This window comes from Erpetoichthys calabaricus, chromosome 6, assembly GCF_900747795.2.
Source record: "Erpetoichthys calabaricus chromosome 6, fErpCal1.3, whole genome shotgun sequence".
Taxonomy (NCBI): domain Eukaryota; kingdom Metazoa; phylum Chordata; class Cladistia; order Polypteriformes; family Polypteridae; genus Erpetoichthys; species Erpetoichthys calabaricus.
Genome location: NC_041399.2, coordinates 210,557,839 through 210,584,029, shown reverse-complemented (window position 1 = coordinate 210,584,029; position 26,191 = coordinate 210,557,839). Strand labels below are relative to the sequence as shown.

Here is a 26,191-nt window from a genome sequence, read left to right as displayed (position 1 = left end):
AGGCCCTGCCTCTTGACAGCCCCCCAGCCTTGACTCTCTAAGAAGACAAGAAAAACTCCCAGAAAAACCCTTGTAGGTAAAAAAATGGAAGAAACCTTTAGAAAGGCAGTTCAAAGAGAGACCCCTTTCTAGGTAGGTTAGGTGTGCAGTGGGTGTCAAAAAGAAACAGGTCAATACAATACAATACAATACACGGAACAGAACAAATCCTCAATATAGTATAAAAATAAAAAGTTTGCAAGTACGGACCAGAATTTAACAGTCGATGATATCCCATAATATGATTTGGATTTGTTTAGAGTCCTGGAGACCTCAGCCATCAAGCTGCCTCCCCCTATTGGCCATTCCACAGCTGAGATAGCGCTGGGCCAGCCAATCTGATAAAAGGACCCCTCTACCCGACAATTCCTGCGATCCTCCATCAGAGATGACTTTACCTTAGGCAGGCAAAACAACTTGGCAGGTGGGCCGTGGCACCAAGTGAACTCAATATTTTGTTGTGATGTTTTAATGCAAAATGTCAGTTGTGGACACCGACATTTTGTAAATGTTCAGGCAAAACAAGACTGGTGGCTCTAAGGCTAAGGATCTATGCTGGTATCCAGAAGGCTGCCGGTTCGAATCCCCGTCACTGCCAAAACAGATCCTACTCTGCTGGGCTCTTTTGCAAGACCCTTAATCTGTAATTGCTCCAAGTGCGCTGTACAATGACTGACCCTGCGCTCTGACCCCAAGGGGTATGCCAAAAAACTAACAAATTCCTAATACAAGAAATTGTATAAGGCGAAATAAAGAACAAAATACAAACAAAAAAACAAGCTTATTCAGTTTGTTTGGGTTGAAATAAGCTATGAGAATAAATGTTAAAAAACATGAATAGCTCTCGGCCATTTTCATTTTGTAAAAGTAGCTCTCAGGGGAAAAAAGGTTGGAGACCCCTGAATTAGGGGGTCTGAGTCTTCAATAGCAAGTCCATTAAAATGAATTCAGAAGAAGTTAATTAGCAGCATAAACAGGTCACTCGTTAAGAAAAGGGTTAGGATAAAAACCTGAAGTCACTGCGGCCCCCCAGGACTGGAGCTGGTGACCCCTGGACTTTGCACTAATATATAGACAAACTTAGCAAAGACAATACTTCTATCGATTTAACACAACCTAACTAATTAACAAGGCGGCACAGTGGCGCAGTGGGTAGCGCTGCTGCCTCACAGTTAGGAGACTTGGGGACCTGGGTTTGCTTCCCGGGTCCTCCCTGTGTGGAGTTTGCATGTTCTCCCCGTGTCTGTGTGGGTTTTCTCCAGGCGCTCTGGTTTCCTCCCACAGTCCAAAGACGTGCAGGTTAGGTGGATTGGCAATTCTAAATTGGCCCTAGTGTGTGCTTGGTGTGTTTGTGTGTGTCCTGTGGTGGGTTGGCACCCTGCCTGGGATTGGTTCGTGCCCTGTGTTGGCTGGGATTGGCTCCAGCAGACCCCTGTGTTTGGATTCAGCGGGTTGGAAAATGGATGGATGGATAACTAACTAACAAATGGCTCTTACAGAGGATTTCCTTTTTTCTTGACATTCAGACATTAGCTGTACTTCCTGGTTACTGTTTCCCTTTTCAGCTGTCCATTTGTCATTTTTTCCCTTTCTAGGCTACGGAATATCCTCGGTTGTTCACTTCTTGTTACTGTGATATCCTTCTCTGGTTCTTTCACATTCCAGTTCTCTTCCCTGTGATTGTAGAGATCAATCAAAGGACAGCCTTAGCAGTTTGAGGTACCTGGTGCTCCCTGTTTAATATACAACCAAATGTGACTCTAATTGGGTTGTGAACAGAACTAAAAATACAGGACAGGAGAAACACAGGAAATTGGACCGGTGGTTCAGTTAAGCTCTTCTCGAGACTGTCTTGCATTCTCATTGAGAGACTGGTCAGGAATGACGACTGGCTTCTGGTCGTGTCGTCTCTGAAATCGGGGAGAAAGGGGCGGGGCTTGGATTACCGGGGACCGGAAGTGTCTTCGTTGTTCGGCGCTGTACTGGTCCTCCAAACTGAGGGAAACAAAAGGGGAACCAATTAATTGCGGACTGTGCAACCCCTTACTCTGTCCTTCTAGAGCCCTAGCAGCCAGTTGGTGTGTGTGGCTATGAAACTCCCAGCACTCTCCTCTTCGATAGCAAGAGTGACTGTAATATATTTGTCAGTACAGGTCTTTATGTACAAGGTGGCGCAGGGAAAAGGGAAATTTTGGAACTAGGTTTTCGCAACCCTGGGGCGTCAGCAGTGGTTTGGAACCAATGTGACCTCATTTAGAACCCCTTGCCATTAGTTATAATGGAGTGTGGTGTAGCGGGTCCACTGCTCAGATTAAAAAGGCCAGTTTTAAATAGATAATCGCCACACTTGCGGCTTAAAGAGGGGGCATGGTAGTGTGGCCAGAACGGTTCCCGGGCACTTTGTCATGCGGGCAGTCCTTGCTTAAGTGCACAGGTGAGGAGTTGTCCACATCCATAATTGATGCTGGGAGCTGCTAATTGCCACAACTGATCCACATCCCCATCTCTATATATAATCTTCATTTGGATCTTGATCTTTGTTTGTCCGTAAATTCATGTTCCCCTGACACTGCCTTGGTTGTTACTTTTGTTTACAAACACTGTCGATACCACTCTTTGTGTTTAGATCTGGCGTCGACACCTGCTTCGTTGTCGAGACTGTGGTGTTTTGTGTTTCTATTGACCGTCGTTGGCAGCACTTCGTCCAAATCGAATGTTCACCCACTTCTTGGTGTCGGCAGTCAGAGTATATAAGTCGGACACACTTCTGTGATTTTCCATCAGTCTGCGTTTGGAGTTCAAGAAAGAAGCATTGGTTCTTCCTTACTCTTTGGATTGCCACAAAGCAACCTGCGAGATTGGAGAAAGGTTGAGAAGAGATCGTGAGAGGAAACGACAGCGTCGTGAAAACGAGATGGACTGTGAACGGAGAGAAGCAGAAATGCTCCTCCACCACCACATAATTACTATTCAGACAGTGGTTCAGAGTAGGCCGTTCCTATCGAATCAATGTCCAAGGGTTTTGTTTTGCAATTTTGTTTCCCTTATAAAAAATCATAATGCTGTGCGACGAAGGGCCCAGTTCACGACTGGCAGCCGCGTTTAAACAGGGAGCCCTTCACAGACAACTTTAACACGTGCAACGTAGTTGGGTGCACATGGCTAGTATAGATATAATAGGAGCGCGAGTGTGGAGGGGGAAACGGAGGTTAAAGGAGTAGAAGGCAGCTGGAAGTGAGGGAGGCAGTGTGTGAGAGCAAGCGAACTCGCAGATGTAGATAGATAGATAGATAGATAGATAGATAGATAGATAGATAGATAGATAGATAGATAGATAGATAGATAGATAGATAGATAGATAGATAGATAGATAGATAGATAGATAGATAGATAGATAGATAGATAGATAGATAGATAGATAGATAGATAGATACTTTATTAATCCCAATGGGAAATTCACAATGTATGAAGGCAGCAGGGAGTGGCGAGCCCTAGCAGGGTGTTTGGCCGACTCACCCACGGTAGTGGTTGCTCCTGCTGACAGCTGGTGTGCAGCAGGAGTGACCAGGAGAAGGTTGGCTCGCCGCATAAGGCTGAGAAGGCAGCAGGAGTTGGGGATTTAAAGTGGAACCCCAGCGTGAGCATCCAGGCTGTTGTGGGAAGCCAAGTCTCGGTCTGGCAGATGGCTAAACGAAGCCAGGGATCGGGAGGCCACCAGACCAGCCAAGTGAAGAAGGTCAGCTGCAGGTAGGGCGACTCCCCTGGTGCATAGCCTGGATGAGAGAAGCAGGGGAGTCACCAGTAAAAAGAAGGCACCGGGCTTTGTTTTCAAAAGGACTGCTTCCAGCCATTGTTTTTATCCATCCATCCATTTTCCAACCTGCTGAATCTGAACACAGGGTCACGGGGGTCTGCTGGAGCCAATCCCAGCCAACACAGGGCACAAGGCAGGAACCAATCCCGGGCATGGTGCCAACCCACCGCAGCCATTGTTTTTAACCCATCCATCCATCCATCCATTTTCCAACCCGCTGAATCTGAACACGGGGTCACGGGGGTCCGCTGGAGCCAATCCCAGCCAACACAGGGCACAAGGCAGGAACCAATCCCGGGCATGGTGCCAACCCACCGCAGCCATTGTTTTTAACCTTGTGGAATTATTTATTGGATTTTAACCTCCATGGATTCACCTCTGTTTTAATGGATTATTTATTTGATAACTATTTGTTGCACTGCACTAGTTATTTGGACACTGTTTTTGGTATTTTTTTTTTAATAAAAGCACTTTTGCACTTTTTTGCACTATCCCCTTGTTTCGTGATGTCCTCACTGATTAGCTCACCCGAATCTGTCGGGTTTCAAGAGCTCCCTGCAGCAGAACCCGCATCGTCACATGGAGCAGTGGAGTGGAGCGCAACGAGCGTTCGCTGTGAAAGCCTTTTATAAGAAGGGTGATAGTATGACTGCTGCACAAAGGGAATTTCGCCATCATTACCAGTTAGGACGTCATGATCGTGTCCCGTCTGCTCACGCAAGTACAACATGGGTGCGAAATTTCGGAAGAAACGGGTTCAGCCTTAAAAAAGAAGTCACCAGGTGGAGCCACTTCGCAAACTGCCCGACAATCGATGGCAGCTAATCGACGATTGTTTGATGTCACTGTGATTTTTTTTTTCTGTGGGGACATCTTAAAAGCCAAGTGTACTGCAAATGTCTTGCAACCATTCCTGAACTACAAAGGAGGATTGAAGAGGAAATCGCTGGCATTCTTCTTGACATGTTACGTCGAGCAATGCAGAATTTCCACAACGGGCTGTCAGAATGTGTACAGAGAAATGGGCAACACATAAAATGAATATTGGATAGATATTGATTACCATCATTAATTGCATATCCTGTGCAATTTTGAAATGTGTTTATTCGTGCATTGAGTGTTGATTGAAAATTTCCCGTTTCCCTCTGCCACCCTGTATTTGTGTGTATGCATTTATGATATAAAGAATGAGCGCATTAACAGACATTTTTTTAGACACCCCTTAGTTCTTTCAAAGTTTGCTTTATTCCCACTTTACTTTGCGCTCTAATTCTTTCTTACTGCTGGAAGCCATTCGCACGGTCCCACTCGAGTAGTTTTAAGGCTGCTACACTATTTTGTCTTCCCTCACATTCTCTCCATAGTTTAAGAGTGAGCTATGATCTTCTGAGTGTATCAAAAATAAATGTGCAAAAGGAGATCAGAGGGATGTGTGATGCATGCTAAGTTGCCATAGGCAAAGACATTCTGATCTTTCCATCTCCGCGAGGAGCTCTGTTAGTTGCAGGTACATCACTAGACTGTATTCCTGAGCTTCAAGACAGACTGGATTTGTCCCCAACCTGGTGACTTCATCAGGCTTGATATACCCTGCCAGGGTGGCGAGTTTCTGGTTTGGTCATTTCTACCCATGACTGGTAGCTTAACTCTTTCAGGGCTGATGTCAAAATTCAGGGGTAGAGGACAGTAATCTGCTGTAAACTGCGACAAAACTCGCCCTTAGATTTTAGTTCGACTCTCTTTGCTAGAAGGAAAATGACATAGCTTTGCTCATTCAACCTCGATTCCCTATTACGTGCATGAGTAGCAAAGAGCAAACAACCTCTGAAATGGCATCCACATCTGGCGAGAGACCAACGCGAATGCGCAAAGCAAAATACTCCATGGGACTCTTACTTGTCGGACTCTCGAGTTTAATGCAAGTGATCTGGAGATGGAGAAAATGAAAGTGAGGTATCAGCATCATCTGATCGATCTCCAGTTGATCGTGGAGCTCAACGCTTTCGTGTAGCTGATGCGCCTACAGCAGCGTTCACCTGGGAGGACCACCACTTATAATAACAAGAGGTACAAACCATATTGTGTCACACTGCCACCGCCACTGCTGCCCATCTGCTGTGCAAAGACAGCCAGCCCACTGTGCACTCCTGCTGACCATCGAGGTGCCCCCACTGCCACCAGACATGCCAAACATGCGCCATCAGTAGCCACAGCACATACACTCATGGCCGAAATTATCGCCACCCCTGGAATTTTCCCAGAAAATGCACCATTTCTCCCAGAAAATTGTTGCAATTACAAATGTTTTTGTATATACACGTTTATTTCCTTTATGTGCATTGGAACAACACAAAAAAACAGAGAAAAAAAGCCAAATCTGACATCATGTCACACAGAACTCCAAAAATGGGCCGGACAAAATTATTGGCACCCTTTCAAAATTGTGGTTAAATCGTTTCATTTCAAGCATATGATTCTCGTTTGAACTCACCTGTGGTAAGAACCAGGTGCTGGCAATATAGCAATCACACCTGAAGCCAGTTAAAATGGAGAAAAGTTGACTCAACCTTTCTGTTGTGTGTCTGAGTGTGCCACACTAAGCATGGAGAACAGAAAGAAGAGCAGAGAATTGTCTGAGGACTTGAGAACAAAAATTGTGGACAAATATCAACAATCTCAAGGCTACAAGTCCATCTCCAGAGATCTTCATGTTCCTTTGTCCACTGTGCGCAACATAATCAAGAAGTTCACAACACATGGTGCTGTAGCTAATCTCCCTGGACGTGGACGGAAGAGAAAAATTGATAAAAGACTGCAATGAAGGATAGTCTGAATGGTGGATAAACCGCCCCAATCAACTTCAAAACATATTTAAGCTGTTCTGCAGACTCAGGGTGCAACAGTGTCAGCTCGAACTATCCGTCAACATCTGAACGAAATGAAACGCTATGGCAGGAGAGCCAGGAGGACCCCACTGCTGATACAGAAACATAAAAAAGCCAGATTGGAGTTTGCCAAAATGTACTTGAGGAAGCCAAAATACTTCTGGGAGAACATCTTGTGGACAGATGAGACCAAGGTAGAGCTTTTTGGTAAAGCTCATCATTCTACTGTTTACAGAAAACGGAATGAGGCCTACGAAGAAAAGAACACAGTACCTACAGTCAAACATGGTGGAGGTTCTAAGATGTTTTGGGGATGTTTTGCTGCCTCTGACACTGGATGCCTTGACTGTGTGCAAGGCATCATGAAATCTGAAGACTACCAAAAGATATTGGGGCACAATGTAGGGCCCAGTGTCAGAAAGCTGGGTCTGCGTCAGAGGTTCATGGGTGTTCCAGCAGGACAATGACTCCAAACATACCTCTAAAAGCACTCAGAAATTGTTGAAGACAAAGCGCTGGAGAGTTCTGAAGTGGCCAGCAATGAGTCCGGATCTAAATTCGATTGAACACTTATGGAGAGATCTCAAAATTGCTGTTGGGAGAAGGTGCCCTTCAAATCTGACAGACCTTGAGCAGTTTGCAAAAGAAGAGTGGTCGGAAATTCCAGTTGAGGGGCGTAACAAGCTTGTTGAAGGTTATAGGAAGCGCTTGATTTCAGTTATTTTTTCCAAAGGGCGTGCAACCAAATATTAAGTCAAGGGTGCCAATAATTTTGTCCAGCCCGGTTTTTGAGTTTTGTGTGACATGATGTCAGATTTGGCTTTTTTTCTCTGTTTTTTTGTGTTGTTCCAACGCACATAAAAGAAATAAACGTGGATACCAAAACATTTGTAATTGCAACAATTTTCTGGGAGAAATGGTGCATTTTCAAGGAAAATTCCAGGGGTGCCGATAATTTCGGCCATGACTGTAACAGCAGATGTTTTATATTGATTTATGTGTGAAACCATTACTTTGTGTGCTTTTCAGAAAATTGAGTTTTTTGGAAAAAATATTCCGCCCTCAAAGAAATGTTTTAGAAGTGTGATGGTCAATACTGTATACAGGTTATTACCGTGATATTTCCCTCTACTGACCCTTTACCTATTTTCTTTAGGGATAAGTGTACTCATCATTGTTACCGCGTTAGATTAACACACACATACATAGATATACACACATAGAGAGACCCTAACCACAAGAGTGCCCTATTAATGATACATACACACTTCAAGAGACTTACTGTACTTATTATCAGCACAAGTGAGATACAAAGTTTTAAATATATCTCTGATCTAAATATTATTTTGTTCTCTAGGACAGTATTCAAACACACAAATGCTCAACATCCTTGCTTATAGGCCATTTATTAACCAGAAATGCTTTACTTTATGTTCTGTTCCCTACTATTGGATGGAGCTTGCATCCTCAGCCTTAATAAACCTCGTAGATCGGAGCGTATGCCGGTGACACCCCGGGAAAGGACCCAGTTGTACAACTCCTGACTTGGGGTGTCAGTAGACGAGACCGAGCAACCAAGGGATGGAGTAAAAGACACTCAGACTACAAAACAAAAAAAACTATTCAAAATCAGGAATCTGTTTTATTCCAGCAGTGTCCATACTATTTTACAAAGAAATGTCTTGCAAAAAAAAAATATATTTACAAAGTCCGATGTAGTGCTGGGCGGTATACCGGTTCATACCGAAAACCATTTTTTATTTTTTTTATGATATGGATTTTTCTTATACCGCAACACCGGTTTAACTCTTTTAGGGCGGATGTCGACTTTTGTCGACAGGAGGGGTTGAAGGCGAATGTCGACAAAAGTCGACATCCAGGGATAAAGGGCGACAATCAGCTGTTAATGGCGACAAATCTCACTGTCACGTCACAGGCATTCCCTCTGTGCTTGGAGGAATGTTAGACTCGTTGACTCGGCAAATAAACCTTGCGTGTGCATGAGTTGCGAAATGTAAACAAAGGCAAGATGGCACCGACATGTGAAAAGGCAGCGAAGCAAGTGCAGAAAAGAAAACACTTGGCAGACGTTGTTTTGTCGCATTACCGTGGAGTCGGACTCTTGATTTTTCAGAATCGGACTTTATTGGCAGTGATCAGGAGATCGAGCAAGAGAGTTAGAAGCAGGCATCAGCTGATCAGACACCAGCCGATGCCGCGCGAGCGGATCTGCTGCCAGTTGAGTGCCTTCGCGCAGCCGATGCATCTACGGCAAGGTTCGCGTGGGATAAATACACATACATTGATCCGTTGAGAGCCGATATGGCTACCGGAGTTTACAAGACGGCATGGCTTGCTTTTGGACACGACAGATCACCAGCTGCTGTACTTCAGGCTGCTCTCTCCTGATGCTGCTTTTCAGCTACTGTCAGACGAGACAAACAGGTAGGCAGAGATTTTTTTTGAATCGCGGGCTGTGTTTGCATCGCATTCTCGTTATTCAAAGTGGAAACCCACAACGAAAGACGAGATGAAGCGTGCTGTGGCATTACAAATAGAGATGGGACAGAACTGGTGATATAACTTCAGGGAGCATTGGTCCAAACGTGTTTTGTCCCCTGGTGGCTTAGGTACGTGCTGCTGCAAAGTTTTATTCACTTCTGTAATAAACAGAAGCAAATCCCATGGGGTGAGCCAGGCTATAATGCCATACATAAAGTTCATAAAGTTTCAGAAGATGAAAAGAGGTGACAATACGGTTTTCATGCAGGCAGAAAACTTGGTGGCAGTGGCATGGCACGATGGCAAATGGGTGACTTGTCTCTCTACAGTACACACTAACAATATATGTTAGAAAATGCAGCAACAGACAATTGAAAAATAGGCATCAAAACAACACATAGAGAATTCAGGCTCATACAACATGCAAGACAGTAACATTTGTCAAAAGTAAATATTTTTTGTTGATTTGATATGTTAAACAATTGCTTTGTGTTCTTTTTTAAAAAATGTTAGTTTTTGGAAAAATATTCAGCCCTGGGAGAAAAGAAACAAAAAAAAAATTAGCCCTAAAAGAGTTAAATTGCCTAAACGACGTTCGGAACGTGGCGCAGCGGGAAACTGTTCAAGTGGGGACCTTTTCAACTGCTACACCGCTAAACACAGATTTGTTGCACTAGGGCTCTTTTTCACTGCTACACCACCAAATAGTGGGCGGTAGCATAGGTATGCCGCACGGTGAAAATGGACAGAGAGCCGAAAAAAAGCAGTCACGTCTTGTCGCCTGGAGATGCTTTAGTTTTAAAAGGTCAGATGTGTAAATACTGTTTCTATACTACTGGATAATACTGCAAGACAAGTTGTACTTGTTTTATTTTTCAATACAGTGTAATGTACCTGGGTACTGTGTAATATTGTGACGACATGTTGACTTTATTCTCGTACTTTGTCATTAGAGTAGAACATCGTAAACTAAACTTCATCGTAAAAATAATATTTAATTTACTAGATTTTCTCAAACCCCGTCATAAGTTATATAGCACATTAAATGCTTTGTGTTAAGTGTTCCCCGAGCTTCTTAAACTGACTTCCTCTGCACTAAGAGGAGGCAACGGCAGCGATCGCCACACAGAATCCATTCACATGATATTCATGCTCTCTGAACATTTAGAATGCCAAGATAAATACTTGATACAAATTCTAAATTTTCAGAGAGCAGGAATATCATACAGTGAATGGATTCTGTATGGTGATCGCTGTCTATTAGTGCGGAGGAAGTCAGTTTAAGGAGCGTAGTGATTAACAACTGGGTCGGTGAACACAACACAAAGCATTTAATGTGCTACATTAACTTATGACGGGGTTTGAGAAAATCTAGTAAATTAAACAATGATTTTAGGATGAAGTTTAGTTTACGACATTCTACTTTAATTATAAAGTAAACTATGAGAATAGAGTGGAAATGTCGACTTTATTCTCGACGTATAGTTTTTTTTTTTCTTCCCTGTGTCCGTATTTTTTTTTTCTTCACCGTGGGCCTAATATGATTCCGTAGGGCTATACCACAAATACAGTTATAAATGCAAGTTGCAGTTGTATTATTTATGTATATAGCTTAGCTTGAAGCAAGGTCCATATTAATGCAGTTTGCCTAAATGATAGTTAAGTTGGTAAAGATGTCATCACCAAGATTGCACTTGTTTTATTTTATTTTAATTTGGTGAATACTGTCTAATGCACCTGGGCTTTTGAAGCCTTGAAGTAATAGTGCAACTATCAGTAATAATACAATTATTTATTTTATTGCTATTATTTATTAGTTTAAATAATATGCAGTTTAATGATGGTAAAGTTGTTTAAAAAGTCACTTTATCGTGTCAGTGGACAGAGATTGTTAACATTAACAGAAAGTGTAGTTGTTTTACAAAAAAAAATTATTTATTCCTTTTCTAAGACATGTTCAGTGCAATACAACTTTTGACAAGCACTTCTGGATATTTTCCTAAGTCTAAATACTTCTTTGGATGGTTGAAAATATGTTGTCAAAATAATAATTTAAGTTTTTGCAAAATTTGTTAAATAAAAAAGTTCAATATTTTGACTGCATCTGTCATGCAGTGCGATTCCTTCTCTTCATTAGTGCCACCCCCTTGAAAACTATCACTCTATGAGGCCATGCAAACCTGTATTAATACTTGTGTGCACATTAAAATGTTTTTTTTTGTACAATGTACAATGCTCTTGACAGTGGAATAGGTTATTCTTAGCTAGTAATTGCAGTGGAAAATGTGTTTAACATCCACTCGTGCATGGGAAAAAAATACCGTCAAATACAGTGAAACCGGGATAATTTAGAAAAATACCGTGATATAGAATTTTGGTCATACCGCCCACCCCTAGTCCGATGCAAAGACACTTCCCAAAAGAAAACTCAGTGCAGGTGTTATAATATTTACAGTGGTTTCCAAATAAAAAGTGAAGAAAAGACCAAAACAGGAAAAAAAAAATCTCTTCCACATCCTTCATCCAGCTACAAAACGGATCACGAAGGACAAGCTAAAAAAATAAATAAATAATCAAACAAAATGAATAAACTAAGCACCTACTATATACACAAAGAACAGTATGTATCTCCGCTGCTCAGTGAAATACTGTATATACTCACAGATAAGTTCTCAGTCATCATCGTCCAACCCACTATATCCTAACACAGGGTCATGCGGGGTCTGCTGGAGCCAATCCCAGCCAGCACAGGGCGCAAGGCAGGAACAAATCCCAGGCAGGGCGGATAAGTTCTCCCACTCTCACTCTCACCTCGGAGTACTGCACCCTCCACATATCCTTCTGCTGATACCAGCATAGGAGAGACATCCCCACCCATAATTACAACAGCGCAAGTGATCAGAGAGCTGAGGAGACTACGTGCCAGCAAAGCAGTGGGTCCAGATGGAGTATCACCACGACTGCTGAAGGCCTGTGCGTTGGAGCTGGGGAGTCCTCTACAGCACATCTTCAACCTGAGCCTGGAACACGGGAGAGTCCCGAGGCTTTGGAAAACATCTTGCATCACCCCAGTCCCAAAGGTATCACGTCCTAGTGAGCTGAATGACTTCCGGCCTGTTGCTCTGACATCACATGTGATGAAGACCATGGACAGGCTGCTGCTTCACCACCTGAGGCCACAGGTTCAACACGCCCTCGACCCTCTGCAGTTTGCATATCAGGAGAAGGTGAGAGCGGAGGATGCCATCATCTATATGCTACACCGATCCCTCTCCCACTTTGACAGAGGCAGTGGTGCTGTAAGAATTATGTATTCTAGACTTCTCTAGCGCCTTCAACACAATCCAACCTCTGTTCCTTAGGGACAAGCTGACAGAGATGGGAGTAGATTCATACCTGGTGGCATGGATCGTGGACTATCTTAAAGACAGACCTCAGTATGTGCGCCTCGGGAACTGCACGTCTGACATTGTGGTCAGCAACACAGGAGCGCCGCAGGGGACTGTACTTTCTCCGGTCCTGTTCAGCCTATATACATCGGACTTCCAATACAACTCGGAGTCCTGCCACGTGCAAAAGTTCGCTGAGGACACTGCTATCATGGGCTGCATCAGGAGTGGGCAGGAGGAGGAGTATAGGAACCTAATCAAGGACTTTGTTAAATGGTGCGACTCAAACCACCTACACCTGAACACCAGCAAAACCAAGGAGCTGGTAGTGGATTTTAGGAGGCCCAGACCCCTCATGGACCTCGTGATCGTCAGAGGTGACTGTGTGCAGAGGGTGCAGACCTATAAATATCTGGGAGTGCAGCTGGATGATAAATTAGACTGGACTGCCAATACTGATGCTCTGTGTAAGAAAGGACAGAGCCGACTATACTTCCTTAGAAGGCTGGCGTCCTTCAACATCTGCAATAAAACTGCAGATGTCCTATCAGACGGTTGTGGTGAGCGCCGTCTTCTACGCGGTGGTGTGCTGGGGAGGCAGCATTAAGAAGAAAGATGCCTCACGCCTGGACAAACTGGTGAGGAAGGCAGGCTCTATTGTTGGCATGGAGCTGGACAGTTTAACATCTGTGGCAGAGCGAAGGGCGCTGAGCAGACTCCTGTCAATCATGGAGAATCCACTTCATCCACTAAACAGTGTCATCTCCAGACAGAGGAGAAGCTTCAGAGACAGACTGCTGTCACTGTCCTGCTCCACTGACAGACTCAGGAGATCATTCCTCCGCCAAACTATGCGACTCTTCAATTCCACCCGGGGGGGTAAACGTTAACATTATATAAAGTTATTGTCTGTATACCTGTATTATTATCAATCTTTAATTTAATATTGTTTTTTGTATCAGTATGCTGCTGCTGGAGTATGTGAATTTCCCCTTAGATAGATAGATACTTTATTAATCCCATCTATCTATCTATCTATCTATCTATCTATCTATCTATCTATCTATCTATCTATCTATCTATCTATCTATCTATCTATCTATCTATCTATCTATCTATCTATCTATCTATCTATCAAGTCAGGACTTGATTTTACCGTATAATTTCTGGTATGTTATAATTTTGGTCATATAAGTCGAATGTGGAAAACTCACGCTATTGGTCCAAGGGATTATGATATGCTAACGCCCACCTGAGAGAGTAACCACAGAGCACACAGCCTTTTTTTTCTAAGTGGGTGTGGCAATGCGCTGTATCAGCATGTGCTCCTAACTTCCCTCTCTCTCTCTCTCGCTCTCTATTGTGCCCATGTGAACACACGGTGATACCTGAACTTTTCCAAAGCGACGTTTGCACTGTTTTGTGTTTTTTGTATCTCTCACCCTCATACACCTTTATAGTAAGAGCATCCCTTATCTACGATGGAGCATTCGATCAGAGGAAAATATGAAGCTAGTTTTAAATTGAACGTAGTTGAATTGGCGAAAAAAATTGGTAACTGTGCTGCTGCAACAAACTTCGATGCGCCTGAGAAACTGGTACGACATTGAAGGAGGCAAGAAGAATAATAAAAAAAAAAAATTAAGTGTCGCATTTTTGAACGAGCGAATAAGTCGGGGTCTGATTTTCTGATCGATTTCTCAGATTTCAAGACCCGACTTATACATGAGTATATACGGTAAAGAAGTAGCACAGATCTACATTAAAGCTTGAAGACCTGGTCAAAAGACGACCTCTTGCATTCGGATCCTGGTTTTATATTACGAGGCCTTTTGACCATCCAATCCACCTTTCCCGCGGACTTCCAATAATCAGACAGGTTGGGATGTGCACCATTCAACAACACCTGCTCAGGTACAGTCCACCCTATTTAAATGTTCCTACTCTCTCCCACGCACGCGCGCACACACCCTTCTGTCTTGGTGACTTGCGGGCTTCACGATCAGCCTCTATTAAGTGAGTACTATTTTACTTTCTCCCGCTTTCACTTCTATACTTTGCCACACGTGTGAATTCCCTTTTTGCCAGCTACTTTAAAATGGAGCTTCAGACCTGTTTCTCAGATTTGAAACATACCACTTTCACCCGCTCTCCTCCAGTGGTTACGGAAGCGCGCCTCCGCACTGGGCCATCAGAAACCGTGAGCATGCTCGAAAAATGGCCTCAGACACATCCGTCGATGTCGGCAAGTTTGAGCCTCCTCGGCTTGCTCTTGGAGGACCTATAGGCCTCCAGGCAGCCCTTCGAACATCCCAGCGGGCTAAAACTTTGAACCGCTGCTATTTTAATCCATGTAGGGGCACTAATACACGTAAATGAAAACTTTATTTCTTTTACATTTTTTTTTCCCCAAATGTCTGTGATAGACCGATTGGCTGCCTCTTTATTTCCATTATTTACGGCCTCTGAACTTGGCTTATCACAGAAGCAAACTTGTGACTGCTTCAATCTGCTCACTGTGCCAAGACCTGTGGCCTGAGGAATTGAATCCTCGTCCATCTTCAGTCACATTTGTTTCCTTCATGGGTGTCGTTCTTCTTTTTAGTGACCACTAAGAGAGATGCAATCCCGGCTATGGAGTGGCTAGTAGTTGAAATCATCAGTGAGACGGGAACAAATAGACTAAGACATGGCGGATTAATAACGGATGATTTCACTCATTCATACAGAGTTAAAATCTTAGCTGGAAGAGTCATCTAAATCCACATCCTTCTGCTTTGATGTAGAACTCCTCAATTACTGCCATCCATAACACCAGAAAAGCTTTGGAAAGCAGTGCAAACGATAAAGACATCTTGTGGTTTGCCCGCGCGGTAACAGAAACGAGAGGTTAATTTGTGCGTCTCGGGGAAAATTCTCCAAAGATTCAGCCTTGCTTGCTTTGTTCTCTAATGCATTCCAATAAATGCCACACATCAAAGATGTGTCATGAAAACAATTCACACATGAATATGTAAATACCAAAATAAGTAAATGCTTCAATTAAGTCGTCCCAAGGTAGACCACGTCTTGAAATGCTCCCAGGGTAGGATTTTTAATACATTAATGAACGAATATGCCAGTATTTATCTAACATATTACATGATTCATTGCAAATGCTAATTACTGCCATTTAATATTTACTGACATATTAATAGAGCAGCATAACCTTCTATCTGCACACCAGTACACAAATGAATAAAAATATTGCTCCTTATTGTCCTATGATAACATCAAATTACAGCAAAACTGATTAAAAAAACCATTGCTAATTCGAAGGCCTGTCGAATAACCCTGACAGAAACGGTTTATTGGTCCCCAGTCTCTTCACGCGTATTGTCATCACCCTGCAAAAATAATCATTACGTCTAAATCATCCTTCACAGTGAACACCACAACAAAGCTTCTTGCTTAACTTTGCACAATTCTTGATAGAAAATGAGACAGACCTTCATGTTTTTTATTTTGCAAATTGTATTTCAGTGCACCCTTGAGAAGTCTTTGCATGTCTTCTAATAATTCAGATAGATAGATATGAAAGGCACTATATAATAGATAGATAGATAGATAGATAGATAGATAGATAGATAGATAGATAGATAGATAGATAGATAGATAGATAGATAGATAGAAGGCACTATATAATAGATAGATAGATAGATAGATAGATAGATAGATAGATAGATAGATAGATAGATAGATAGATAGATAGATAGATAGATAGATAGATAGATAGATAGATAGAAAGGCACTATATGATAGATAGATAGATAGATAGATAGATAGATAGATAGATAGATAGATAGATAGATAGATAGATAGATAGATAGATAGGTACTATATTTTAGACAAATGTGAAAGGCACAATATGATAGATAGATCTATCTATCTATCTATCTATCTATCTATCTATCTATCAATCATATAGTGCCTTTCACATTTGTCTAAAATATAGTACCCTATCTACCTATCTATTGTCTATTATATAGTGCCTTTCATATCTATCTATCTTTCTATGTATCTATTGTCTATTAAATAGCACCTTTCATATCTATCTATCTATCTATCTATCTATCTATCTATCTATCTATCTATCATATAGTGCCTTTCACATTTGTCTAAAATATAGTACCCTATCTATCTATCTATCTATCTATCTATCTATCTATCTATCTATCTATCTATCTATCTATCTATCTATCTATCATATAGTGCCTTTCACTTTATCTATCTATCTATCTATCTATCTATCTATCTATCTATCTATCTATCTATCTATCTATCTATCTATCTATCTATCTATCTATCTATCTATCATATAGTGCCTTTCACATTTGTCTAAAATATAGTACCCTATCTATCTATCTATCTATCTATCTATCTATCTATCTATCTATCTATCTATCTATCTATCTATCTATCTATCTATCTATCATATAGTGCCTTTCACTTTATCTATCTATCTATCTATCTATCTATCTATCTATCTATCTATCTATCTATCTATCTATCTATCTATCATATAGTGCCTTTCACATTTGTCTAAAATATAGTACCCTATCTACCTATCTATTGTCTATTATATAGTGCCTTTCATATCTATCTTTCTATGTATCTATTGTCTATTAAATAGCACCTTTCATATCTATCTATCTATCTATCTATCTATCTATCTATCTATCTATCTATCTATCTATCTATCTATCTATCTATCTATCTATCTATCTATCTATCTTCTTGATGCGTGATCTAATCAGAGAAATCCTTGTCCTGGCCAAAGTGCTTCAGAAGGCTGGTGATGTTAGCTGATTTCTCGGCCTCTGTCAGCACCTACCTCTTCTGCGCAGGGTCAAGAACCCAGGATGCAGGATCCATGAGGTGGCAGCCACTGTGTCACCTTTTTTTCCCCACATATATTTAAACTGCTCAAAAAAATTAAAGGAACCCTTTTTAATCCGAGTATAGCATCAAGTCAATGACACTTGTGGACTGTTGATCTGGTCAGTGAAGTAGCAGAGGTGCTTGTTAATCAGTTTCAGCTGCTTTGGTGCACTAGAGGGGCAACAATGAGACGAACCCCAAAACAGGAATGAATGGTTTAACAGGTAGAGGGAGGCTTCTGACATTTTTTCCTCCTCATCTGTTTTTTTGACTCATTTTGCATTTGGCAACGCTCAGTGTCACTACTGGTAGCATGAGGAGACACCTGGACCCTACAGAGCTGGCACAGGTAGTCCAACTTCTCCAGGATGGCAGGCACATCAATACATGCCATTGCCAGAAGGTTTGCTGTGTCTCCCAGCACAGTCTCAAGGGCATGGAGGAGATTCCAGAAGACAGGCAGTTACTCTAGGAGAGCTGGACAGGGTCCCTCGTAGAAGGTCCTTAACCCATCAGCAGGACCCACCGGTATCCGCTAATTTGGGCAAGGAGGAACAGGATGATCACTTCCAGAGCCTACAAAATGACCTCCAGCAGGCAGGCCACTGGTGTGAATGTCTCTGACAAAACAATCAGAAACAGACTTCATGAAGGGGGCCTGAGGACCTGATGTCCTCTAGTGGGCACCGTGGAGCTTGATTGGCATTTGCCACAGAATACCAGAATTGGCAGGTCCACCACTGGTGCCCTGTGCTTTTCACAGATCAGAGCAGATTCCCTCTGAGCACATGTGACAGACTTGGAAGGGTCTGGAGAAGCCATGGAGAACGTTATGCTGCCTGTAACGTCATTCAGCATGACCAGTTTGGTGGTGGGTCAGTGATGGTCAGTCTGGGGAGGCATATCCATGGAGGGACACACAGACCTCTACAGGCTAGATATCGACACCTTGACTGCCATTAGGTATCGGGATGATATCCTTGGACCCATTGTTAGACCCTATGCTGGTGCAGTGGCTCCAGGGTTCCTCCTGGTGCATGTCAATGCCTGGTCTCATGTGGGGAGAGGATGAAGGAATTGACCCCATTGACTGGCCCCCACGCTCACTCGCCTGACCTCAATCCAATAGAACACCTCTGCGATGGACATTTTGTTTCAGTCCTTCCAACGCCGCCAGGTTGCACCTCAGACTGTCCAGGAGCTAAGTGATGCCCTCGTCCAGATCTGAGAGGAGATCCACCAGGACACCATCCATTGTCTCTTTAGGACGTTGTCAGGCATGCATACAAGCACGTGAGGGCCATAAAAACTACTGAGTACAGTTTGGAGTTGCTACAATGAAATTTCGGCCAAATGGATCATTTTTTCTCTTTGATTTTCAGGGTGTCTTTGAATTCAGCCCTCTGTAGGTTGATCATTTTCATTTCCATCCTTTCATTCCTCACACATTACCAGTCCATGTCAGTAGAGATAGCCAGCAGGATTTTTTTCGCCATTGAGATCTGATGTGTGTACAAAGTGTTCCTTTAATTTTTTTTGAGCAGTTTTATATACATATATCCGTCCATCCATCCATCCATTATCCAACCCGCTATATCCTAACTACAGGGTCACAGAGGGGACTGGGCGGTCTCGTGGCCTGGAACCCCTACAGATTTTATTTTTTTCTCCAGCCTTCTGGAGTTTTTTTTTGTTTTTTCTGTACACCCTGGCCATCGGACCTTACTCCTTTCTATGTTAACTAATGTTGTCTTATTTTAATTTCTTATTTTGTCTTTTATTTTTCTTCTCTTCATTATGTAAAGCACTTTGAGCTACTTTTTGTATGAAAATATGCTATATAAATAAATGTTGTTGTTGGGGGTCTGCTGGAGCCAATCCCAGCCAGCACAGGGTGCAAGGCAGGAAACAAACCCCAGGCACGGTGCCAGTCCACTGCAGGGCACACACCAAGCACACACTTGGGACAATTTAGGATCACCGATGCACCTAACCTGCATGTCTTTGGACTGTGGGAGGAAACCCATGCAGACACGGGAAGAACATGCAAACTTCACGCAGGAAGGTCCCGGAAAGTGAATCCAGGACTCCTAACTGCAGGGCAGCAGCGCTACCACTGTGCCACCATGCAGCCCTATATATATATATATATATATATATATATATATATATATATATATATGGAAGAGAAGGTCTGTGATACGGTTTGCATATTTGCCGTTGGAGATCCACGAAGGGAGAAAAAACGAATCACGTATCATTAAATAGTTTTATTCCTGAGCTTTCAACCCCTATCAGGGGTCTTCATCAGAGGATAAATCCAGCATATGACAACTTAAGAAGGACATGTACACAATAATTAAACTATACAACACCCCCCCCACCCCCGATCATATTGACGGTGTCACCTCCAACCACCCCAACCCCACTGAATGTGTCGCTATATATTGCATTTGATTCTTGTAAGTCTAAGCATTATCCTCTGATGAAGACCCCTGATAGGGGTTGAAAGCTCAAGAATAAAACTGTTTGATGATACGTGATTCGTTTTTTCTCCCTTCGTGGATCTCCAATGGCAAATATATATATATATATATATATATATATCCATCCATCCATTTCCCAACCTGCTGAATCCGAACACAGGGTCACGGGGGTCTGCTGGAGCCAATCCCAGCCAACACAAGGCACAAGGCAGGAACCAATCCCTGGCAGGGTGCCAACCCATCGCAGGACACACACAAACACCCACACACCAAGCACACACTAGGGCCAATTTAGAATCACCAATCCACCTAACCTGCATGTCTTTGGACTGTGGGAGGAAACCGGAGTGCCCGGAGGAAACCCACGCAGACACGGGGAGAACATGCAAACTCCACGCTGGGAGGACCCGGGAAGCGAACCTGGGTCTCCTAACTGCAAGGTAGCAACGCTACCCACTGCATCACTGTGCCGCCCTATATATATATATATATATATATATATATATATATATATATATATATATATATTTGTTTTAATGTAAGTTAAGAAATCTTTATTGTAGGCCAAAAGCAGCTTTGAGTGTAGTAGTTGGAGTTAACAGAATGGACGTCAGTCACTTGTGGGCGCATCCCAAGTGTGCCTGTGAATGTTATGTTGCCATGGAAAGACCAGGAAAGGTCTCCAAAGCTGCATATAAGGGTATTTTAAAATAGACGAAGAGAAGTAAATCTCATCCTCAACGTACAGGAGATGGGGGGTTGTGCGGTGGTCGAGGTACAGGATATAAATGAGGCTGCCATGCCACACTGACAAATGATTCCATAACCCAGGAACGTGGAAGGCGGACAGGGCATTCATTATTGTTTTTCTAAGTTAAAGACAAATAATTTGTCTCTTTGTGCTTCATAAATAAATCCATACATAAGTCAGGTGCCCTTGCCGTTACTCATGAGGAGCTCCGTAACAAATTATAGCGCCCCTTTCATCTGGTTTGGGGTGGGAGTTTCATGTGAAGGTCGCTACAACACATCGATCGAGAGTAGCGTTCTGCTTTGTTGCCAGAAAAGAGTGGGCCTCCTTGAGGGTCCGCGAGGTCTGCAGTGCCATGGAAGCCCGCTCCTTCTGCCCGCTGTTCCTAACAGCATTTTTTGTTTTGTCGTTCTTGTTAATATTCATTCAGGATGCCACTTCTTAAATAGGTTCTTGCATTGTTACTGCAGGGTGAATTAATGGAGTCGTATGTTATGTTAAACAGTCTGGAAAAATCTTACTAATGAGACAAGCTACATTCATCTGTGATTCAGCCGGGGTAGCGCGCGTGCCGCTGCTTTTATCACACGGCATAATTACAGAGAAGACAAGGAATACTGCTTCGGAAAAATGGGGGAGGATCGAGTGTGGCATTGAGCAAATTCATCCGCATTCAATGGAGGACTCCCCGTACACAGATTGTTAACCATCTCGGAAACTCGAACTGCGGCCTTCATTTATTCTTGTTTTACAATGTCATGCCATTGGGCACATCTGTATATTGCCTGGTCTTGCAAAAATCGCATTTACAGCCCCTTTACATAGTCTTCAAACCCCTTTACTTTTCTCACATTTTGTCCTGTTGCCCCCTTGGGCTAAAATCATCGCAATTCATTTTTTCCGCCATCAAGCAATTCTCAACACCCTAAAAAGAAAGCAGGATTTTCAGGAATTCTTGCAAATTTTGTTAAAAATGAAAAACTGAAAGATCACATCGAAACAAGTACCCGGACCCCTTTAACTCTTTACTAATGCACCATTGAAGTCTTCTCGGCTTGACTTGATAAGCTGCACACTGTGAATAAAGGCGCTATATATAAGCGTCCGACCCGGCACAGACTCACACTGAGACACGTATAAATTAAACACAACTCTTTTTATTTTCTCTTCAGCCGTGGGGCACGTCTTCCCCGTGTCCCACAGGCCCAACACAGTCCCACAAGCACTTAACACAACACAAATCTTTTTCTTCACCTGTGGGGCACGTCTTCCCCGTGAACCCCACAGGTATAACACAGTCCCAAAGTACCTCTTTAATAATGTCAGCAATCCTTCCTTTGGCACCACCACTCTTCCTCTCAGGCACCTCATCCTCTTCCTCCCGATTCTGGTCCTGAGTGGTGGTTGCTGGCTTCATTTATGGCCCTTCTGGGAGTGCTCTTAGTGCTTGCTCACCTGTTCCCAATTGCATTCCCATGTGGGCCCCATGAATTGACCAGCTGGGCTTAACTATCTCTGCCTCGCCCCCTAGCGGCCATCCCAGGTCCCCACAGGGTTGGGAAGAACACCATCTCCCATGAAACCCTGTGGGAAACTGAGGCATCAACCAGGGAGGCTGCCACCAAGCGTTCCAGGGGGAGGTATTGAGGAGTCCATGGCTGCTCCGCCGGAATACAAGTAGAAGGGACGTCCTGGCCAGGCATGAACCCTGGCCATCCTCCACAACACACACACCCATCCCTGGATGAGGAGAAGTTCTGCCATTCTTGCCTGTAGAAGCTCGCTGAAGCTGGATGGACTGCTCAGGTCTCCTCAGAAAGTTGTCATTTCTGCCTTCTCTTTGGGTCATTGTCCTGTTGAAAGGTGAACCCTTGGGCCAGTCTGGCATCCCGAGTGTGCTGGAGCAGGTTTGCATTAACTCTTTTGAGGGTTGAATATTTTTTGCAGTCAACTCACTTCTCTGAAAAGCACACAAAGCAAAGGTTTGATGTGTAAATCAACGTAAAACGTCTGTTCCTGTGGCTGTCGTCGGCGCTTGTTCAGCATCTCTGGTGGCTGTGTAGTGGTAGCTCAATGACCGGTAGGAATGTGTGGCGTGCCGGCTGCCTGGCCTGTCTTCACGTGGCAGTACGGCGCAATTCCTCTTAACATCGTCCTCCCAGGCGAACGTTGCCATAAGTGCATCAGCTACTGTTGAAGCACCCTTAGCCCCAATGAAGGCACTCGGAGACTCAGGACAGACAGCTGAATCAGGCTTTATTGTATGGCGCACATACAGATGACTTGAGCCCTGAGCCACAGGCATCTCTTACCTTTATTACAATTCTTATCATACAAGCCATTGTTCATCCTCCTCTGACTCCTATCATTTCACTACTCTAATTAATTCTACTAATATTTCTTAACTGAGGGGACATCCAAACCCCTCTCTGTCCATCATTTCTGTTTGACAAGGCTTTACCTTACTAGCTCTACGCTTGCTGCCATTATTTACAGCCAAAGAGTTCACGTTCCCTCTCTAAGATCTCCGGCTCTCTTGCAGATCTAACTTAATGAACTATTGTTGGTTTCTAGCTCATAGAGAATAATAAAAAATATGTAGGCATACGCATTTTCAATCCTAACTCTTACATCTTAATATACTGCTCAAAAAATGAAAGGACCCCTTTTAATGAGAGTACAGCATTAAGCCAATGACACTTCTGGGCTGTTGATGTGGTCAGTGAAGTAGCAGAGGGGCTTGTTCATCAGTTTCAGCTGCTTTGGTGCAGTAGAGGGGCAACAATGAGACGACCCCCAAAACAGGAATGAATGGTTTAAGGTGGAGAGAGGCCACTGATATTTTTCCCTCCACATCTCTTTTGTCACTCGTTTTGCATTTGGCTACGGTCAGTGTCACTACTGGTAGCATGAGGCCATACCTGGACCCTACAGAGCTGGCACAGGCAGTCCAACTTCTCCATGATGGCACAACAATACGTGCCATTGCCAGAAGGTTTGCCGTGTCTCCCAGCACAGTCACAAGGCCATGAAGGAGATTCCAGGAGACAGGCAGTTACTCCAGGAGAGCTGGACAGGGCCCCTCGTAGAAGGTCCTTAACCCATCAGTAGGACCCACTGGTATCTGCTCCTTTGGACAAGGAGGAACAGGATGAGCACTGCCAGTGCCTACAAAATGACCTCCAGAAGGCAGGCAGGCCACTGGTGTGAATGTCTCTGACCAAACAATCAGAAACAGACTTCATGAGGGTGGCCTAAGAGCCTGACGTCCTGAAGTGGGCACCGTGGAGCTCGATTGGCATTTGTCGTAGAATACCAGAATTGGGAGGTCCACCACTGGTGCCCTGTGCTTTTCACAGATGAGAACAAGTTCACCCTGAGCACATGTGACAAATGTGAAAGGGTCTGGAGAAGCCGTGGAGAACATTATGCTGCCTGTAACATTGTTGAGCATGACCGATTTGGTGGGGGGTCAGTGATGGTCTGGGGAGGCATATCCATGGAGGGATGCACAGACCTCTACAGGTTAGACAACGGCACCTTGACTGCCATCAGGTATCGGGATGAAATCCTTGGACCCATTGTCATACCCTATGCTGGTGCAGTGGCTCCTGGGTTCCTCCTGGTACACAACAATGCCTGGCCTCATGTGGCGAGAGGATGAAGGAATTGATACCATTCACTGGCACCCACACTCATTTGCCTGACCTCAATTCAGTAGAACACCTCTGGGTGGGACATTATGTCTTGGTCCATCCAATGCCTCAGCCTGTCCAGGAGCTCAGTGATGCCCTGGTCCAGATCTTGGAGGAGATCCCCCAGGACACCATTCGTCATCTCATTAGGACATTGTCAGGCATACATACAAGTACATGGAGGCTTTACAAACTACTGAGTACGATTTGGAGTTCCTGCAATGAAATTTCGGCAAAATTGACTCTCCTGCCTTTGATTTTCGGGGTTTCTTTGAATTCAGCCCTCTGTTGGTTGATCATTTTCGTTTCCATCAAACGATGAAGCTACCATCCTTTCGTTCCTCACACATTACCAGTCTTTATCAGTAGAGATAGCCAGCAGGATTTTTTCACCATTGAGAGCTAATGTGTTTTCAAAGTGTTCCTTTAATTTTTTAGAGCAGTTTACTTAGTGAAATATAGTGTCTACTTTTCTCATGTGCTTATAATACTTTTCTAATACGTTGAGATTACCAATTTTAAGAACACATTTTTCTATACTACACAAGCGTGTTCAGCACCACGATCTGATGGGGGCCAATCAGCTGAAGCTGGTTCCTCACTTTCGCTTTCAATCTCCATCTTCAGATCACTTGGATCAAAATTAGAGTCCGACAAGTCAGAGTCCGATTCAGTGATAATACGCAAAATGTCGTCCATGGAGTATTTTGCTCTCTCGCCAGATGCCGATGCCTTGTTAGAGGTGGTTTACTTTTCGCTACTCACGCATGCGCAGGTAATGGAGGTCAAATCAATGAATCTAACTTTCTCCCTAGCAACGAGAGTCGAACTAAAACATAACCGTGAGTTCTGTCACCTTTTATGGCTGATTACCATCCTCTACCCCTGAATTTCGACAAAAGTCCTTATCCTGAGTTAAGGATATCTTATCCCCAGCCCAAACCTGTTCAGCTTTCCCTCATCTCCCTAACTCTGAAAAACACCCGCACAGCACTATCCTGCCACCACCATGCTTCATCTTTGGAATGGCATTGCGCAGATAATGAGTGGAGGAGTCGGGTTTCCTCCAGACAGGATGCCAATCTTGGTTTCTTCAGAATAGATAATCTTGTATCTTACAGTCTGAGAGTCCTTTAGGTGCCTTTTTGCAAACGCCAAGCAACTGTTCATGTGTCAACAGGTCATTTTAACGTAAGGGCACAATAGGCACTGGCTGGGGGCCCCAGGAGCATAGGGGCCCACGATGTTCCTGATGCCTCTGTTTCTGCAGTGTAGTGCATTACTTTGCCCGGGGGCCAATGATGCTGCTAAGACAGACCTGCATGAAGCCCAGATTAGTTGAATCTTGTAAAGGTGGTTGTCCTTCTGGAAGTTTCCCCAATCTCCAAACAGGTCCTCTAGAGCTTGACCAGAGTGAGCCTCGGGTTCTTGGTCACCTCCCTTACCAAGGCCCTTCTTCCCGGCCTTGGATATTTTCTTGTCTCCATGCCCTGACTTGTGCTTTTCACAGAGTTCCTTGGACTGTCCTTGTGTTTTCATTGTGTGGTTTTTATGCCACCATCCTGAATCCCCACAAGTGGGACACCTTGAGTGTTCATTCAGTTGAAATCCCAGACAGATGATCTCCATTGAACACATTCTGTGACGTTTCAAACCACTTGGCGGCACCAGGGTCAAAAGTATTAAGTGTGTCCAAATAACGGGGATGAA

At 43.6% G+C, this 26,191-nt stretch overlaps 1 protein-coding gene across 2 annotated transcripts in view; it reads left to right on the top strand.

Moving 5' to 3' along the window:
• The window catches only part of adcy8 (adenylate cyclase 8 (brain)), a 345,854-nt gene that overhangs the window by 183,247 nt on the left and 136,416 nt on the right, over positions 1-26,191 (top strand). The gene's annotated exons all lie outside the window — the stretch shown is intronic.